The 19,580-nt window shown below is 41.5% G+C and overlaps 7 non-coding genes across 7 annotated transcripts; all 7 read right to left on the bottom strand.

The window, feature by feature from the left end:
* Nucleotides 1-2,056: 2,056 nt before the first annotated feature.
* TRNAS-AGA (transfer RNA serine (anticodon AGA)) lies at nt 2,057-2,138 on the bottom strand. Its single transcript has one exon. It is a non-coding gene; the product is annotated as a tRNA-Ser (tRNA).
* Nucleotides 2,139-4,997: 2,859 nt separating this feature from the next.
* TRNAS-AGA (transfer RNA serine (anticodon AGA)) lies at nt 4,998-5,079 on the bottom strand. Its single transcript has one exon. It is a non-coding gene; the product is annotated as a tRNA-Ser (tRNA).
* Nucleotides 5,080-6,578: 1,499 nt separating this feature from the next.
* On the bottom strand, nt 6,579-6,650 carry TRNAH-GUG (transfer RNA histidin (anticodon GUG)). Its single transcript has one exon. It is a non-coding gene; the product is annotated as a tRNA-His (tRNA).
* Nucleotides 6,651-7,939: 1,289 nt separating this feature from the next.
* TRNAS-AGA (transfer RNA serine (anticodon AGA)) lies at nt 7,940-8,021 on the bottom strand. Its single transcript has one exon. It is a non-coding gene; the product is annotated as a tRNA-Ser (tRNA).
* A 5,801-nt stretch (nt 8,022-13,822) lies between these two features.
* On the bottom strand, nt 13,823-13,904 carry TRNAS-AGA (transfer RNA serine (anticodon AGA)). Its single transcript has one exon. It is a non-coding gene; the product is annotated as a tRNA-Ser (tRNA).
* A 1,499-nt stretch (nt 13,905-15,403) lies between these two features.
* TRNAH-GUG (transfer RNA histidin (anticodon GUG)) lies at nt 15,404-15,475 on the bottom strand. The gene has a single exon. It is a non-coding gene; the product is annotated as a tRNA-His (tRNA).
* A 1,289-nt stretch (nt 15,476-16,764) lies between these two features.
* Nucleotides 16,765-16,846, bottom strand: TRNAS-AGA (transfer RNA serine (anticodon AGA)). The gene has a single exon. It is a non-coding gene; the product is annotated as a tRNA-Ser (tRNA).
* Between the last annotated feature and the right edge of the window lie 2,734 nt (nt 16,847-19,580).

The following is a 19,580-nucleotide window of genomic DNA, read 5'->3' as shown; positions in this document are numbered from 1 at the left end:
ATTTTATTACATATCAGTAACCCCTAAGGTAGGCCCTAGGTAGTCCTAGGGGCATCATGCTATGTAAGTAAAAGGTAAGACATGTACTGTGGTAGTTTGTATGTCCTAGTAGTATCAAACAGTCTATTACATTTTTCACTACTGTGAGGTCTGCCCCTCTCATAGGTTAGCATTGGGTATTCCCTTATACTTTTTGGGGGGTAATTCCATATCAGAGAGGAGAAGCTTTATTTATTTATTGATAAATCCTATCTACTGGTGAGGTTGGATTTAATCTTACTATTGTATAAATGCCATTTTTAGAGAGTGAGCATTTCTCTGCACTTACTGCTCTATTTGCATTGAAACCTGTCTTCGATTGACGTCTGGATTGGGCTGCGGGACAGCTACATATGTGCATTCCCTGTAGACAGCCACAACACAGGTCACTCAACTGCAACTGCATTCATCTGCATTCTGATTGGCCTGGGGGAGAGCTCCGCTCCCCTTACCGCAAATATGTTCAAGAACGATAATTTATGTCAGTAAGTACAGTATACCTACATCTTATAATCATGTGTGTTTAAATAATTTGTCGTTAGATCGTTTAAATATTGAAAAGGATCTGTTTTTAATAGACATTTTACAAAAACAACTGGTACATTTGGGAATTCTGTAAAGGAAAAACCCAACTGCCATGACATTGCCAACCACAATGCCGTGACTCAGATTCGAACCGAGGTTGCTGCGGCCACAACGCAGAGTACTAACCACTATACGATCACGGCGAGCTACTTGGGCTCAATAACGTACAGTGACATGAAGAAATTATAATTCGGAACACTCAGGGCTACTCCTGTGATAGGCTGAATGTGTTCATTGCTTCCTCATTCCTTATACAAAGGCTTTATCTCCTCAGTGGTTGATAGGCTGAAACCGTTTCCTGGCCGCCTGCTTGTGAACTGGCAGGAGTCAAAGATCACACATACACTTGTGGGCTTGTGATGGGACACCAATGCAGAGAAACAAACCTGGCGCAGATATTCTATTCTGTTTATTAGACCTGCATCTCCCCTGTACCTCCTCAAGCCATCTGTATGTGAAGCAAGAAAGAGTTAAGGAACGGTCCATCTACACTTTTATTGGGAGGATGCTGCCGTGAGCTCCTCCCAGCTAATCACACAAACAGCAGTAAAGCAAGATAACTACACAGTTAGGGGGGACTGCATGGTTAGGTTTTTGAGGAATTATTGAAACTGACCTCAGTGACCCATAATCAGAGCTGTGGCTAATGACTGCATGCCTAATTATGATGAAGCAAGCACCATGGCTCGTAGGGGCCCCACAACACACTTTTCTTCGCTCATTGAATTAAAGTATAAACTTCTGCCATGTGTGAGTGGTAAAGGCTTGTTAATTTTGTTGCTTTTCAAATTCACGTCTGACAACAAGACGAAGGAACATTGGGGCATCAGACGCTTTGGAAAGTAGCCACCAACCGCAGAGAAAGAGAGAAAGAGGGAAAAGACAGTATGAGGTGTGGAGAAAACAGCAGCAGGTACAAGGAGCTCAAATGAGATTAATGGCGCCTCAGTAGAGCACGTAAAGGAACAGTTACAAATCTAAGAAAAGGGAAAGAAAAGACTAGGAAAAAACACAGAAAGAGCTTGTAGATGAAATTCTCTTCCAGGAACAGCAGGTTAGGAGAAATTACACAGGGAGCAGTTAAGCTTGTAACACGGGGGAGAATAGAAAAGAAAATGCAGTTTTATGAAGTGTGTTTGCCTAAACCAGCTAGCACTTTTATTTTATTTCTCTATTTGCTTCTTTTATTGGTAAAGTAAGTTTCAAGTGCATGCACAGGTATGACCGAGAGAGCCAGGGTATAATAATTTGAAGCGTTTGCACCAGCGCTAATGAAGGACGAGAGTTATAGCAAAGATATGAAAGGGGGAGCGATAATAAATATGTGATATGGCAATAGTGACACCAAAATAAGCCACCTATTTATAAAACTGACATGGAAGAAATACTAAAGGTTAACTTCTGAAATTGTAGCCGATGTTAAAAAGATTCTCGTTGTCGGCAGGATTCGAACCTGCGCGGGGAGACCCCAATGGATTTCTAGTCCATCGCCTTAACCACTCGGCCACAACAACTGACTGTAAGGTGTGTGCACATAATCTGTATGCAAGTTTTCAAGGTGTCCCACAGCAAATTCCTGATATTCTGCAATGCACTTTTAAAAAATAATGTTTTTTTCAGCAGGCACATTCTCTCGTAAAAACAAAAATTGCATGCGTATATCTCTAGTTTGGAATACCATAGGCTTGCATGCATACTCTCATGGGTCACTCAAGTTTTTTGGACCCTATTGCACTCTGTTTTCGTGCTGCTTTTAGTATATGGCCCATATTACAGAAGTCTACCATCTTTGAGTATTTGAGGCTCCTTTGTAAGTGCTTTATATTTTTTCCTGGAGGAGCTATATAATAAAGGGGTCCAGGAAGGATTGCATTTATGGAAGATAAAAGAAGGCCCACTTGTCTCACCAAATGCTGTAGAGAAACCTGATGTTTTACTCATGTTATCCTTAGTTCGTTTTTGTTAGACCTTGCATTCTTAAGGTGGTCCCAACCCCACCTTATTGCTTTTCACCTCCGCATTTTGCTGTATCTTTTTGTTGGCCTTAGGACTCTGATCACTTTATCGCTACTAATCAGTGCTGAAGTGCACGTGCTTCTTCCCTAATCAGGTGTATAATTGGAGTATACCTGACTGACAGATTTAATTTACTTGAAAGCCCCTTGTAAAGTGGTATACCATATACCCAGGGACTGATTGTGCCGCCCAAAGAAATAGCATTTCAAACCTGTCTCAAGCCTGCTACTGCAGTGCCTGTGCTGCAGTGTACTGCCACTTCGACTTGGCATTTAAAACTACTTGCCAAGCATTAAACTCCAATTTTATTACATATCAGTAACCCCTAAGGTAGGCCCTAGGTAGTCCTAGGGGCATCATGCTATGTAAGTAAAAGGTAAGACATGTGCTGTGGTAGTTTGTATGTCCTAGTAGTATCAAACAGTCTATTACATTTTTCACTACTGTGAGGTCTGCCCCTCTCATAGGTTAGCATTGGGTATTCCCTTATACTTTTTGGGGGGTAATTCCATATCAGAGAGGAGAAGCTTTATTTATTTATTGATAAATCCTATCTACTGGTGAGGTTGAATTTAATCTCACTATTGTATAAATGCCATTTTCAGAGAGTGAGCATTTCTCTGCACTTAATGCTCTATTTGCATTGAAACCTGTCTTCGATTGATGTCTGGATTGGGCTGCGAGACAGCTACATATGTTCATTCCCTGTAGACAGCCACAACACAGGTCACTCAACTGCAACTGCATTCATCTGCATTCTGATTGGCCTGGGGGAGAGCTCCGCTCCCCTTACTGCAAATATGTTCAAGAACGATAATTTATGTCAGTAAGTACAGTATACCTACATCTTATAATCATGTGTGTTTAAATAATTTGTCGTTAGATCGTTTAAATATTGAAAAGGATCTGTTTTAATAGACATTTTACAAAAACAACTGGTACATTTGGGAATTCTGTAAAGGAAAAACCCAACTGCCGTGACATTGCCAACCACAATGCCGTGACTCGGATTCGAACCGAGCCTGCTGCAGCCACAACGCAGAGTACTAACCACTATACGATCACAGCGAGCTACTTGGGCTCAATAACGTACAGTGACATGAAGAAATTATAATTCGGAACATTCAGGGCTACTCCTGTGATAGGCTCAATGTGTTCATTGCTTCCTCATTCCTTATAAAAAGGCTTTATCTCCTCAGTGGTTGATAGGCTGAAACCGTTTCCTGGCCGCCTGCTTGTGAACTGGCAGGAGTCAAAGATCACACATACACTGGTGGGCCTGTGATGGGACACCAATGCAGAGAAACACACCTGGCGCAGATATTCTATTCTGTTTATTAGACCTGCATCTCCCCTGTACCTCCTCAAGCCATCTGTATGTGAAGCAAGAAGGAGTTAAGGAACGGTCCATCTACACTTTTATTGGGAGGATACTGCCGTGAGCTCCTCCCAGCTAATCACACAAACAGCAGTAAAGCAAGATAACTACACAGTTAGGGGGGACTGCATGGTTAGGTTTTTGAGGAATTATTGAAACTGACCTCAGTGACCCATAATCAGAGCTGTGGCTAATGACTGCATGCCTATTTATGATGAAGCAAGCACCATGGCTCGTAGGGGCCCCACAACACACTTTTCTTAGCTCATTAAATTAAAGTATAAACTTCTGCCATGTGTGAGTGGTAAAGGCTTGTTAATTTTGTTGCTTTTCAAATTCACGTCTGACAACAAGATGAAGGAACATTGGGGCATCAGACGCTTTGGAAAGTAGCCACCAACGGCAGAGAAAGAGAGAAAGAGGGAAAAGACAGTCTGAGGTGTGGAGAAAACAGCAGCAGGTACACGGAGCTCAAATGAGATTAATGGCGCCTACGTAGAGCACGTAAAGGAACAGTTACAAATCTAAGAAAAGGGAAAGAAAAGACTAGGAAAAAACACAGAAAGAGCTTGTAGATGAAATTCTCTTCCAGGAACAGCAGGTTAGGAGAAATTACACAGGGAGCAGTTAAGCTTGTAACACGGGGGAGAATAGAAAAGAAAATGCAGTTTTATGAAGTGTGTTTGCCTAATCCAGCTAGCACTTTTATTTTATTTCTCTATTTGCTTCTTTTATTGGTAAAGTAAGTTTCAAGTGCATGCACAGGTATGACCGAGAGAGCCAGGGTATAATAATTTGAAGCGTTTGCACCAGCGCTAATGAAGGACGAGAGTTATAGCAAAGATATGAAAGGGGGAGCGATAATAAATATGTGATATGGCAATAGTGACACCAAAATAAGCCACCTATTTATAAAACTGACATGGAAGAAATACTAAAGGTTAACTTCTGAAATTGTAGCCGATGTTAAAAAGATTCTCGTTGTCGGCAGGATTCGAACCTGCGCGGGGAGACCCCAATGGATTTCTAGTCCATCGCCTTAACCACTCGGCCACAACAACTGACTGTAAAGTAGGTGCACATAATCTGTATGCAAGTTTTCAAGGTGTCCCACAGCAAATTCCTGATATTCTGCAATGCACTTTTAAAAAATAATGTTTTTTTCAGCAGGCACATTCTCTCGTAAAAACAAAAATTGCATGCGTATATCTCTAGTTTGGAATACCATAGGCTTGCATGCATACTCTCATGGGTCACTCAAGTTTTTTGGACCCTATTGCACTCTGTTTTCGTGCTGCTTTTAGTATATGGCCCATATTACAGAAGTCTACCATCTTTGAGTATTTGAGGCTCCTTTGTAAGTGCTTTATATTTTTTCCTGGAAGAGCTATATAATAAAGGGGTCCAGGAAGGATTGCATTTATGGAAGATAAAAGAAGGCCCACTTGTCTCACCAAATGCTGTAGAGAAACCTGATGTTTTACTCATGTTATCCTTAGTTCGTTTTTGTTAGACCTTGCATTCTTAAGGTGGTCCCAACCCCACCTTATTGCTTTTCACCTCCGCATTTTGCTGTATCTTTTTGTTGGCCTTAGGACTCTGATCACTTTATTGCTACTAATCAGTGCTGAAGTGCACGTGCTTCTTCCCTAATCATGTGTATAATTGGAGTATACCTGACTGACAGATTTAATTTACTTGAAAGCCCCTTGTAAAGTGGTATACCATATACCCAGGGACTGATTGTGCCGCCCAAAGAAATAGCATTTCAAACCTGTCTCAAGCCTGCTACTGCAGTGCCTGTGCTGCAGTGTACTGCCACTTCGACTTGGCATTTAAAACTACTTGCCAAGCCTTAAACTCCAATTTTATTACATATCAGTAACCCCTAAGGTAGGCCCTAGGTAGTCCTAGGGGCATCATGCTATGTAAGTAAAAGGTAAGACATGTACTGTGGTAGTTTGTATGTCCTAGTAGTATCAAACAGTCTATTACATTTTTCACTACTGTGACGTCTGCCCCTCTCATAGGTTAGCATTGGGTATTCCCTTATACTTTTTGGGGGGTAATTCCATATCAGAGAGGAGAAGCTTTATTTATTTATTGATAAATCCTATCTACTGGTGAGGTTGGATTTAATCTTACTATTGTATAAATGCCATTTTTAGAGAGTGAGCATTTCTCTGCACTTACTGCTCTATTTGCATTGAAACCTGTCTTCGATTGACGTCTGGATTGGGCTGCGGGACAGCTACATATGTGCATTCCCTGTAGACAGCCACAACACAGGTCACTCAACTGCAACTGCATTCATCTGCATTCTGATTGGCCTGGGGGAGAGCTCCGCTCCCCTTACCGCAAATATGTTCAAGAACGATAATTTATGTCAGTAAGTACAGTATACCTACATCTTATAATCATGTGTGTTTAAATAATTTGTCGTTAGATCGTTTAAATATTGAAAAGGATCTGTTTTTAATAGACATTTTACAAAAACAACTGGTACATTTGGGAATTCTGTAAAGGAAAAACCCAACTGCCGTGACATTGCCAACCACAATGCCGTGACTCGGATTCGAACCGAGGTTGCTGCGGCCACAACGCAGAGTACTAACCACTATACGATCACGGCGAGCTACTTGGGCTCAATAACGTACAGTGACATGAAGAAATTATAATTCGGAACACTCAGGGCTACTCCTGTGATAGGCTGAATGTGTTCATTGCTTCCTCATTCCTTATACAAAGGCTTTATCTCCTCAGTGGTTGATAGGCTGAAACCGTTTCCTGGCCGCCTGCTTGTGAACTGGCAGGAGTCAAAGATCACACATACACTGGTGGGCCTGTGATGGGACACCAATGCAGAGAAACAAACCTGGCGCAGATATTCTATTCTGTTTATTAGACCTGCATCTCCCCTGTACCTCCTCAAGCCATCTGTATGTGAAGCAAGAAAGAGTTAAGGAACGGTCCATCTACACTTTTATTGGGAGGATGCTGCCGTGAGCTCCTCCCAGCTAATCACACAAACAGCAGTAAAGCAAGATAACTACACAGTTAGGGGGGACTGCATGGTTAGGTTTTTGAGGAATTATTGAAACTGACCTCAGTGACCCATAATCAGAGCTGTGGCTAATGACTGCATGCCAAATTATGATGAAGCAAGCACCATGGCTCGTAGGGGCCCCACAACACACTTTTCTTAGCTCATTGAATTAAAGTATAAACTTCTGCCATGTGTGAGTGGTAAAGGCTTGTTAATTTTGTTGCTTTTCAAATTCACGTCTGACAACAAGACGAAGGAACATTGGGGCATCAGACGCTTTGGAAAGTAGCCACCAACCGCAGAGAAAGAGAGAAAGAGGGAAAAGACAGTATGAGGTGTGGAGAAAACAGCAGCAGGTACAAGGAGCTCAAATGAGATTAATGGCGCCTCAGTAGAGCACGTAAAGGAACAGTTACAAATCTAAGAAAAGGGAAAGAAAAGACTAGGAAAAAACACAGAAAGAGCTTGTAGATGAAATTCTCTTCCAGGAACAGCAGGTTAGGAGAAATTACACAGGGAGCAGTTAAGCTTGTAACACGGGGGAGAATAGAAAAGAAAATGCAGTTTTATGAAGTGTGTTTGCCTAATCCAGCTAGCACTTTTATTTTATTTCTCTATTTGCTTCTTTTATTGGTAAAGTAAGTTTCAAGTGCATGCACAGGTATGACCGAGAGAGCCAGGGTATAATAATTTGAAGCGTTTGCACCAGCGCTAATGAAGGACGAGAGTTATAGCAAAGATGTGAAAGGGGGAGCGATAATAATTATGTGATATGGCAATAGTGACACCAAAATAAGCCACCTATTTATAAAACTGACATGGAAGAAATACTAAAGGTTAACTTCTGAAATTGTAGCCGATGTTAAAAAGATTCTCGTTGTCGGCAGGATTCGAACCTGTGCGGGGAGACCCCAATGGATTTCTAGTCCATCGCCTTAACCACTCGGCCACAACAACTGACTGTAAGGTGTGTGCACATAATCTGTATGCAAGTTTTTAAGGTGTCCCACAGCAAATTCCTGATATTCTGCAATGCACTTTTAAAAAATAATGTTTTTTTCAGCAGGCACATTCTCTCGTAAAAACAAAAATTGCATGCGTATATCTCTAGTTTGGAATACCATAGGCTTGCATGCATACTCTCATGGGTCACTCAAGTTTTTTGGACCCTATTGCACTCTGTTTTCGTGCTGCTTTTAGTATATGGCCCATATTACAGAAGTCTACCATCTTTGAGTATTTGAGGCTCCTTTGTAAGTGCTTTATATTTTTTCCTGGAAGAGTTATATAATAAAGGGGTCCAGGAAGGATTGCATTTATGGAAGATAAAAGAAGGCCCACTTGTCTCACCAAATGCTGTAGAGAAACCTGATGTTTTACTCATGTTATCCTTAGTTCGTTTTTGTTAGACCTTGCATTCTTAAGGTGGTCCCAACCCCACCTTATTGCTTTTCACCTCCGCATTTTGCTGTATCTTTTTGTTGGCCTTAGGACTCTGATCACTTTATCGCTACTAATCAGTGCTGAAGTGCACATGCTTCTTCCCTAATAAGGTGTATAATTGGAGTATACCTGACTGACAGATTTAATTTACTTGAAAGCCCCTTGTAAAGTGGTATACCATATACCCAGGGACTGATTGTGCCGCCCAAAGAAATAGCATTTCAAACCTGTCTCAAGCCTGCTACTGCAGTGCCTGTGCTGCAGTGTACTGCCACTTCGACTTGGCATTTAAAACTACTTGCCAAGCCTTAAACTCCAATTTTATTACATATCAGTAACCCCTAAGGTAGGCCCTAGGTAGTCCTAGGGGCATCATGCTATGTAAGTAAAAGGTAAGACATGTACTGTGGTAGTTTGTATGTCCTAGTAGTATCAAACAGTCTATTACATTTTTCACTACTGTGAGGTCTGCCCCTCTCATAGGCTAGCATTGGGTATTCCCTTATACTTTTTGGGGGGTAATTCCATATCAGAGAGGAGAAGCTTTATTTATTTATTGATAAATCCTATCTACTGGTGAGGTTGGATTTAATCTCACTATTGTATAAATGCCATTTTCAGAGAGTGAGCATTTCTCTGCACTTACTGCTCTATTTGCATTGAAACCTGTCTTCGATTGACGTCTGGATTGGGCTGCGAGACAGCTACATATGTTCATTCCCTGTAGACAGCCACAACACAGGTCACTCAACTGCAACTGCATTCATCTGCATTCTGATTGGCCTGGGGGAGAGCTCCGCTCCCCTTACCGCAAATATGTTCAAGAACGATAATTTATGTCAGTAAGTACAGTATACCTACATCTTATAATCATGTGTGTTTAAATAATTTGTCGTTAGATCGTTTAAATATTGAAAAGGATCTGTTTTAATAGACATTTTACAAAAACAACTGGTACATTTGGGAATTCTGTAAAGGAAAAACCCAACTGCCGTGACATTGCCAACCACAATGCCGTGACTCAGATTCGAACCGAGGTTGCTGCGGCCACAATGCAGAGTACTAACCACTATACGATCACGGCGAGCTACTTGGGCTCAATAACGTACAGTGACATGAAGAAATTATAATTCGGAACATTCAGGGCTACTCCTGTGATAGGCTGAATGTGTTCATTGCTTCCTCATTCCTTATACAAAGGCTTTATCTCCTCAGTGGTTGATAGGCTGAAACCGTTTCCTGGCCGCCTGCTTGTGAACTGGCAGGAGTCAAAGATCACACATACACTGGTGGGCCTGTGATGGGACACCAATGCAGAGAAACACACCTGGCGCAGATATTCTATTCTGTTTATTAGACCTGCATCTCCCCTGTACCTCCTCAAGCCATCTGTATGTGAAGCAAGAAGGAGTTAAGGAACGGTCCATCTACACTTTTATTGGGAGGATGCTGCCGTGAGCTCCTCCCAGCTAATCACACAAACAGCAGTAAAGCAAGATAACTACACAGTTAGGGGGGACTGCATGGTTAGGTTTTTGAGGAATTATTGAAACTGACCTCAGTGACCCATAATCAGAGCTGTGGCTAATGACTGCATGCCTAATTATGATGAAGCAAGCACCATGGCTCGTAGGGGCCCCACAACACACTTTTCTTAGCTCATTAAATTAAAGTATAAACTTCTGCCATGTGTGAGTGGTAAAGGCTTGTTAATTTTGTTGCTTTTCAAATTCACGTCTGACAACAAGACGAAGGAACATTGGGGCATCAGACGCTTTGGAAAGTAGCCACCAACCGCAGAGAAAGAGAGAAAGAGGGAAAAGACAGTATGAGGTGTGGAGAAAACAGCAGCAGGTACACGGAGCTCAAATGAGATTAATGGCGCCTAAGTAGAGCACGTAAAGGAACAGTTACAAATCTAAGAAAAGGGAAAGAAAAGACTAGGAAAAAACACAGAAAGAGCTTGTAGATGAAATTCTCTTCCAGGAACAGCAGGTTAGGAGAAATTACACAGGGAGCAGTTAAGCTTGTAACACGGGGGAGAATAGAAAAGAAAATGCAGTTTTAGGAAGTGTGTTTGCCTAATCCAGCTAGCACTTTTATTTTATTTCTCTATTTGCTTCTTTTATTGGTAAAGTAAGTTTCAAGTGCATGCACAGGTATGACCGAGAGAGCCAGGGTATAATAATTTGAAGCGTTTGCACCAGCGCTAATAAAGGATGAGAGTTATAGCAAAGATATGAAAGGGGGAGCGATAATAAATATGTGATATGGCAATAGTGACACCAAAATAAGCCACCTATTTATAAAACTGACATGGAAGAAATACTAAAGGTTAACTTCTGAAATTGTAGCCGATGTTAAAAAGATTCTCATTGTCGGCAGGTTTCGAACCTGCACGGGGAGACCCCAATGGATTTCTATTCCATCGCCTTAACCACTCGGCCACAACAACTGACTTTAAGGTGTGTGCACATAATCTGTATGCAAGTTTTCAAGGTGTCCCACAGCAAATTCCTGATATTCTGCAATGCACTTTTTAAAAATAATGTTTTTTTCAGCAGGCACATTCTCTCCTAAAAACAAAAATTGCATGCGTATATCTCTAGTTTGGAATACCATAGGCTTGCATGCATACTCTCATGGGTCACTCACGTTTTTTGGACCCTATTGCACTCTGTTTTCGTGCTGCTTTTAGTATATGGCCGATATTACAGAAGTCTACCATCTTTGAGTATTTGAGGCTCCTTTGTAAGTGCTTTATATTTTTTCCTTGAAGAGCTATATAATAAAGGGGTCCGGGAAAGATTCCATTTATGGAAGATAAAAGAAGGCCCACTTGTCTCACCAAATGCTGTAGAGAAACCTGATGTTTTACTCATGTTATCCTTAGTTCGTTTTTGTTAGACCTTGCATTCTTAAGGTGGTCCCAACCCCACCTTATTGCTTTTCACCTCCGCATTTTGCTGTATCTTTTTGTTGGCCTTAGGACTCTGATCACTTTATCGCTACTAATCAGTGCTGAAGTGCACGTGCTTCTTCCCTAATCATGTGTATAATTGGAGTATACCTGACTGACAGATTTAATTTACTTGAAAGCCCCTTGTAAAGTGGTATACCATATACCCAGGGACTGATTGTGCCGCCCAAATAAATAGCATTTCAAACCTGTCTCAAGCCTGCTACTGCAGTGCCTGTGCTGCAGTGTACTGCCACTTCGACTTGGCATTTAAAACTACTTGCCAAGCCTTAAACATCAATTTTATTACATATCAGTAACCCCTAAGGTAGGCCCTAGGTAGTCCTAGGGGCATCATGCTATGTAAGTAAAAGGTAAGACATGTACTGTGGTAGTTTGTATGTCCTAGTAGTATCAAACAGTCTATTACATTTTTCACTACTGTGAGGTCTGCCCCTCTCATAGGTTAGCATTGGGTATTCCCTTATACTTTTTGGGGGGTAATTCCATATCAGAGAGGAGAAGCTTTATTTATTTATTGATAAATCCTATCTACTGGTGAGGTTGGATTTAATCTTACTGTTGAATAAATGCCATTTTTAGAGAGTGAGCATTTCTCTGCTCTTACTGCTCTATTTGCATTGAAACCTGTCTTCGATTGACGTCTGGATTAGGCTGCGAGACAGCTACATATGTGCATTCCCTGTAGACAGCCACAACACAGGTCACTCAACTGCAACTGCATTCATCTGCATTCTGATTAGCGTGGGGGAGAGCTCCGCTCCCCTTACCGCAAATATGTTCAAGAACGATAATTTATGTCAGTAAGTACAGTATACCTACATCTTATAATCATGTGTGTTTAAATAATTTGTTGTTAGATTGTTTAAATATTGAAAAGGATCTGTTTTTAATAGACAGTTTACAAAAACAACTGGTACATTTGGGAATTCTGTAAAGGAAAAACCCAACTGCCCTGACATTGCCAACCACAATGCCGTGACTCGGATTCGAACCGAGGTTGTTGCGGCCACAACGCAGAGTACTAACCATTATACGATCACGGCGAGCTACTTGGGCTCGATAACGTACAGTGACATGAAGAAATTATAATTCGGAACACTCAGGGCTACTCCTGTGATAGGCTGAATGTGTTCATTGCTTCCTCATTCCTTATACAAAGGCTTTATCTCCTCAGTGGTTGATAGGCTGAAACCGTTTCCTGGCCGCCTGCTTGTGAACTGGCAGGAGTCAAAGATCACACATACACTGGTGGGCCTGTGATGGGACACCAATGCAGAGAAACACACCCGGCGCAGATATTCTATTCTGTTTATTAGACCTGCATCTCCCCTGTACCTCCTCAAGCCATCTGTATGTGAAACAAGAAAGAATTAAGGAACGGTCCACCTACACTTTTATTGGGAGGATGCTGCCGTGAGCTCCTCCCAGCTAATCACACAAACAGCAGTAAAGCAAGATGACTACACAGTTAGAGGGGACTGCATGGTTAGGTTTTTGAGGAATTATTGAAACTGACCTCATTGACCCATAATCAGAGCTGTGGCTAATGACTGCATGCCTAATTATGATGAAGCAAGCACCATGGCTCGTAGGGGCCCCACAACACACTTTTCTTAGCTCATTGAATTAAAGTATAAACTTCTGCCATGTGTGAGTGGTAAAGGCTTGTTAATTTTGCTGCTTTTCAAATTCACGTCTGACAACAAGACGAAGGAACATTGGGGCATCAGACGCTTTGGAAAGTAGCCACCAACCGCAGAGAAAGAGAGAAAGAGGGAAAAGACAGTATGAGGTGTGGAGAAAACAGCAGCAGGTACAAGGAGCTCAAATGAGATTAATGGCGCCTCAGTAGAGCACGTAAAGGAACAGTTACAAATCTAAGAAAAGGGAAAGAAAAGACTAGGAAAAAACACAGAAAGAGCTTGTAGATGAAATTCTCTTCCAGGAACAGCAGGTTAGGAGAAATTACACAGGGAGCAGTTAAGCTTGTAACACGGGGGAGAATAGAAAAGAAAATGCAGTTTTATGAAGTGTGTTTGCCTAATCCAGCTAGCACTTTTATTTTATTTCTCTATTTGCTTCTTTTATTGGTAAAGTAAGTTTCAAGTGCATGCACAGGTATGACCGAGAGAGCCAGGGTATAATAATTTGAAGCGTTTGCACCAGCGCTAATGAAGGACGAGAGTTATAGGAAAGATATGAAAGGGGGAGCGATAATAAATATGTGATATGGCAATAGTGACACCAAAATAAGCCACCTATTTATGAAACTGACATGGAAGAAATACTAAAGGTTAACTTCTGAAATTGTAGCCGATGTTAAAAAGATTCTCGTTGTCGGCAGGATTCGAACCTGCGCGGGGAGACCCCAATGGATTTCTAGTCCATCGCCTTAACCACTCGGCCACAACAACTGACTGTATGGTGTGTGCACATAATCTGTATGCAAGTTTTCAAGGTGTCCCACAGCAAATTCCTGATATTCTGCAATGCACTTTTAAAATATAATTTTTTTTTCAGCAGGCACATTCTCTCCTAAAAACAAAAATTGCATGCGTCTATCTCTAGTTTGGAATACCATAGGCTTGCATGCATACTCTCATGGGTCACTCAAGTTTTTTGGACCCTATTGCACTCTGTTTTCGTGCTGCTTTTAGTACATGGCCTATATTACAGAAGTCTACCATCTTTGAGTATTTGAGGCTCCTTTGTAAGTGCTTTATATTTATTCCTGGAAGAGCTATATAATAAAGGGGTCCAGGAAGGATGGCATTTATGGAAGATAAAAGAAGGCCCACTTGTCTCACCAAATGCTGTAGAGAAACCTGATGTTTTACTCATGTTATCCTTAGTTCGTTTTTGTTAGACCTTGCATTCTTAAGGTGGTCCCAACCCCACCTTATTGCTTTTCACCTCCGCATTTTGCTGTATCTTTTTGTTGGCCTTAGGACTCTGATCACTTTATCGCTACTAATCACTGCTGAAGTGCACGTGCTTCTTCCCTAATCATGTGTATAATTGGAGTATACCTGACTGACAGATTTAATTTACTTGAAAGCCCCTTGTAAAGTGGTATACCATATACCCAGGGACTGATTGTGCCGCCCAAAGAAATAGCATTTCAAACCTGTCTCAAGCCTGCTACTGCAGTGCCTGTGCTGCAGTGTACTGCCACTACGACTTGGCATTTAAAACTACTTGCCAAGCCTTAAACTCCAATTTTATTACATATCAGTAACCCCTAAGGTAGGCCCTAGGTAGTCCTAGGGGCATCATGCTATGTAAGTAAAAGGTAAGACATGTACTGTGGTAGTTTGTATGTCCTAGTAGTATCAAACAGTCTATTACATTTTTCACTACTGTGAGGTCTGCCCCTCTCATAGGTTAGCATTGGGTATTCCCTTATACTTTTTGGGGGGTAATTCCATATCAGAGAGGAGAAGCTTTATTTATTTATTGATAAATCCTATCTACTGGTGAGGTTGGATTTAATCTTACTATTGTATAAATGCCATTTTTAGAGAGTGAGCATTTCTCTGCACTTACTGCTCTATTTGCATTGAAACCTGTCTTCGATTGACGTCTGGATTGGGCTGCGGGACAGCTACATATGTGCATTCCCTGTAGACAGCCACAACACAGGTCACTCAACTGCAACTGCATTCATCTGCATTCTGATTGGCCTGGGGGAGAGCTCCGCTCCCCTTACCGCAAATATGTTCAAGAACGATAATTTATGTCAGTAAGTACAGTATACCTACATCTTATAATCATGTGTGTTTAAATAATGTGTCGTTAGATCGTTTAAATATTGAAAAGGATCTGTTTTTAATAGACATTTTACAAAAACAACTGGTACATTTGGGAATTCTGTAAAGGAAAAACCCAACTGCTGTGACATTGCCAACCACAATGCCGTGACTCGGATTCGAACCAAGGTTGCTGCGGCCACAACGCAGAGTACTAACCACTATACGATCACGGCGAGCTACTTGGGCTCAATAACGTACAGTGACATGAAGAAATTATAATTCGGAACACTCAGGGCTACTCCTGTGATAGGCTGAATGTGTTCATTGCTTCCTCATTCCTTATACAAAGGCTTTATCTCCTCAGTGGTTGATAGGCTGAAACCGTTTCCTGGCCGCCTGCTTGTGAACTGGCAGGAGTCAAAGATCACACATACACTGGTGGGCCTGTGATGGGACACCAATGCAGAGAAACAAACCTGGCGCAGATATTCTTTTCTGTTTATTAGACCTGCATCTCCCCTGTACCTCCTCAAGCCATCTGTATGTGAAGCAAGAAAGAGTTAAGGAACGGTCCATCTACACTTTTATTGGGAGGATGCTGCCGTGAGCTCCTCCCAGCTAATCACACAAACAGCAGTAAAGCAAGATAACTACACAGTTAGGGGGGACTGCATGGTTAGGTTTTTGAGGAATTATTGAAACTGACCTCAGTGACCCATAATCAGAGCTGTGGCTAATGACTGCATGCCTAATTATGATGAAGCAAGCACCATGGCTCGTAGGGGCCCCACAACACACTTTTCTTAGCTCATTGAATTAAAGTATAAACTTCTGCCATGTGTGAGTGGTAAAGGCTTGTTAATTTTGTTGCTTTTCAAATTCACGTCTGACAACAAGACGAAGGAACATTGGGGCATCAGACGCTTTGGAAAGTAGCCACCAACCGCAGAGAAAGAGAGAAAGAGGGAAAAGACAGTATGAGGTGTGGAGAAAACAGCAGCAGGTACAAGGAGCTCAAATGAGATTAATGGTGCCTCAGTAGAGCACGTAAAGGAACAGTTACAAATCTAAGAAAACGGAAAGAAAAGACTAGGAAAAAACACAGAAAGAGCTTGTAGATGAAATTCTCTTCCAGGAACAGCAGGTTAGGAGAAATTACACAGGGAGCAGTTAAGCTTGTAACACGGGGGAGAATAGAAAAGAAAATGCAGTTTTATGAAGTGTGTTTGCCTAATCCAGCTAGTACTTTTATTTTATTTCTCTATTTGCTTCTTTTATTGGTAAAGTAAGTTTCAAGTGCATGCACAGGTATGACCGAGAGAGCCAGGGTATAATAATTTGAAGCGTTTGCACCAGCGCTAATGAAGGACGAGAGTTAAAGCAAAGTTATGAAAGGGGGAGCGATAATAAATATGTGATATGGCAATAGTGACACCAAAATAAGCCACCTATTTATAAAACTGAGATGGAAGAAATACTAAAGGTTAACTTCTGAAATTGTAGCCGATGTTAAAAAGATTCTCGTTGTCGGCAGGATTCGAACCTGCGCGGGGAGACCCCAATGGATTTCTAGTCCATCGCCTTAACCACTCGGCCACAACAACTGACTGTAAGGTGTGTGCACATAATCTGTATGCAAGTTTTCAAGGTGTCCCACAGCAAATTCCTGATATTCTGCAATGCACTTTTAAAAAATAATGTTTTTTTCAGCAGGCACATTCTCTCGTAAAAACAAAAATTGCATGCGTATATCTCTAGTTTGGAATACCATAGGCTTGCATGCATACTCTCATGGGTCACTCAAGTTTTTTGGACCCTATTGCACTCTGTTTTCGTGCTGCTTTTAGTATATGGCCCATATTACAGAAGTCTACCATCTTTGAGTATTTGAGGCTCCTTTGTAAGTGCTTTATATTTTTTCTTGGAAGAGCTATATAATAAAGGGGTCCGGGAAAGATTGCATTTATGGAAGATAAAAGAAGGCCCACTTGTCTCACCAAATGCTGTAGAGAAACCTGATGTTTTACTCATGTTATCCTTAGTTCGTTTTTGTTAGACCTTGCATTCTTAAGGTGGTCCCAACCCCACCTTATTGCTTTTCACCTCCGCATTTTGCTGTATCTTTTTGTTGGCCTTAGGACTCTGATCACTTTATCGCTACTAATCAGTGCTGAAGTGCACATGCTTCTTCCCTAATAAGGTGTATAATTGGAGTATACCTGACTGACAGATTTAATTTACTTGAAAGCCCCTTGTAAAGTGGTATACCATATACCCAGGGACTGATTGTGCCGCCCAAAGAAATAGCATTTCAAACCTGTCTCAAGCCTGCTACTGCAGTGCCTGTGCTGCAGTGTACTGCCACTTCGACTTGGCATTTAAAACTACTTGCCAAGCCTTAAACTCCAATTTTATTACATATCAGTAACCCCTAAGGTAGGCCCTAGGTAGTCCTAGGGGCATCATGCTATGTAAGTAAAAGGTAAGACATGTACTGTGGTAGTTTGTATGTCCTAGTAGTATCAAACAGTCTATTACATTTTTCACTACTGTGAGGTCTGCCCCTCTCATAGGTTAGCATTGGGTATTCCCTTATACTTTTTGGGGGGTAATTCCATATCAGAGAGGAGAAGCTTTATTTATTTATTGATAAATCCTATCTACTGGTGAGGTTGGATTTAATCTCACTATTGTATAAATGCCATTTTCAGAGAGTGAGCATTTCTCTGCACTTACTGCTCTATTTGCATTGAAACCTGTCTTCGATTGACGTCTGGATTGGGCTGCGAGACAGCTACATATGTTCATTCCCTGTAGACAGCCACAACACAGGTCACTCAAATGCAACTGCATTCATCTGCATTCTGATTGGCCTGGGGGAGAGCTCCGCTCCCCTTACCGCAAATATGTTCAAGAACGATAATTTATGTCAGTAAGTACAGTATACCTACATCTTATAATCATGTGTGTTTAAATAATTTGTCGTTAGATCGTTTAAATATTGAAAAGGATCTGTTTTAATAGACATTTTACAAAAACAACTGGTACATTTGGGAATTCTGTAAAGGAAAAACCCAACTGCCGTGACATTGCCACCCACAATGCCGTGACTCAGATTCGAACCGAGGTTGCTGCGGCCACAATGCAGAGTACTAACCACTATACGATCACGGCGAGCTACTTGGGCTCAATAACGTACAGTGACATGAAGAAATTATAATTCGGAACATTCAGGGCTACTCCTGTGATAGGCTGAATGTGTTCATTGCTTCCTCATTCCTTATACAAAGGCTTTATCTCCTCAGTGGTTGATAGGCTGAAACCGTTTCCTGGCCGCCTGCTTGTGAACTGGCAGGAGTCAAAGATCACACATACACTGGTGGGCCTGTGATGGGACACCAATGCAGAGAAACACACCTGGCGCAGATATTCTATTCTGTTTATTAGACCTGCATCTCCCCTGTACCTCCTCAAGCCATCTGTATGTGAAGCAAGAAGGAGTTAAGGAACGGTCCATCTACACTTTTATTGGGAGGATGCTGCCGTGAGCTCCTCCCAGCTAATCACACAAACAGCAGTAAAGCAAGATAACTACACAGTTAGGGGGGACTGCATGGTTAGGTTTTTGAGGAATTATTGAAACTGACCTCAGTGACCCATAATCAGAGCTGTGGCTAATGACTGCATGCCTAATTATGATGAAGCAAGCACCATGGCTCGTAGGGGCCCCACAACACACTTTTCTTAGCTCATTAAATTAAAGTATAAACTTCTGCCATGTGTGAGTGGTAAAGGCTTGTTAATTTTGTTGCTTTTCAAATTCACGTCTGACAACAAGACGAAGGAACATTGGGGCATCAGACGCTTTGGAAAGTAGCCACCAACCGCAGAGAAAGAGGGAAAAGACAGTATGAGGTGTGGAGAAAACAGCAGCAGGTACACGGAGCTCAAATGAGATTAATAGCGCCTAAGTAGAGCACGTAAAGGAACAGTTACAAATCTAAGAAAAGGGAAAGAAAAGACTAGGAAAAAACACAGAAAGAGCTTGTAGATGAAATTCTCTTCCAGGAACAGCAGGTTAGGAGAAATTACACAGGGAGCAGTTAAGCTTGTAACACGGGGGAGAATAGAAAAGAAAATGCAGTTTTAGGAAGTGTGTTTGCCTAATCCAGCTAGCACTTTTATTTTATTTCTCTATTTGCTTCTTTTATTGGTAAAGTAAGTTTCAAGTGCATGCACAGGTATGACCGAGAGAGCCAGGGTATAATAATTTGAAGCGTTTGCACCAGCGCTAATAAAGGATGAGAGTTATAGCAAAGATATGAAAGGGGGAGCGAT

Source organism: Lissotriton vulgaris, unplaced genomic scaffold (assembly GCF_964263255.1).
Source record: "Lissotriton vulgaris unplaced genomic scaffold, aLisVul1.2 SCAFFOLD_301, whole genome shotgun sequence".
Classification (NCBI taxonomy): domain Eukaryota; kingdom Metazoa; phylum Chordata; class Amphibia; order Caudata; family Salamandridae; genus Lissotriton; species Lissotriton vulgaris.
The sequence above is the reverse complement of the archived record's forward strand: the minus strand, read 5'-3'. Positions and strand labels throughout refer to the sequence as shown.